A 502-nucleotide genomic window follows, 5' to 3' on the forward strand; every position below is an offset into this window, starting at 1 on the left:
TTTTGGACTAATGTCACTTAAACTATGGAAGAACGATTTCATCACATGTTCTTCATTAATTTCCAATGTAGCATTACAAAATTAAATAAATATTCTTTCATCTTTTTTAAATTACATGCAAATAATGAGGAAATATGAGCACATCATTTTTGTTAAGGAAACTACAACTAAATTCTCGGCAAGAAGGGCTATTTTTAAAATGGTTTTAATTAAGATAATTTTTTCTTCATCATGCAATCTATATTACACAACAATATATTCTGATTTTTTTGAGCAAGTCAAATGATGCTCGGTATCATTGTGTGATAGGAACGGTACTTCCGTTTCACAAACTCATCAATTTTCATAATCATATTTTCATATTTTTATAATCATAGCTACTCTTTAATAAGAACTTTTCCAGTAGTTATAAGGAGATTTTGAAGTCTTAGAGTGAGTAAAGGAAAAAATAAAAAAATTGTAAAAGAGTTCAGCGAGAAAATAAAAAAGAGACAAAACAAAA

This window comes from Xenia sp. Carnegie-2017, unplaced genomic scaffold (assembly GCF_021976095.1).
Source record: "Xenia sp. Carnegie-2017 unplaced genomic scaffold, XeniaSp_v1 HiC_scaffold_1, whole genome shotgun sequence".
Lineage (NCBI taxonomy): Eukaryota > Metazoa > Cnidaria > Anthozoa > Malacalcyonacea > Xeniidae > Xenia > Xenia sp. Carnegie-2017.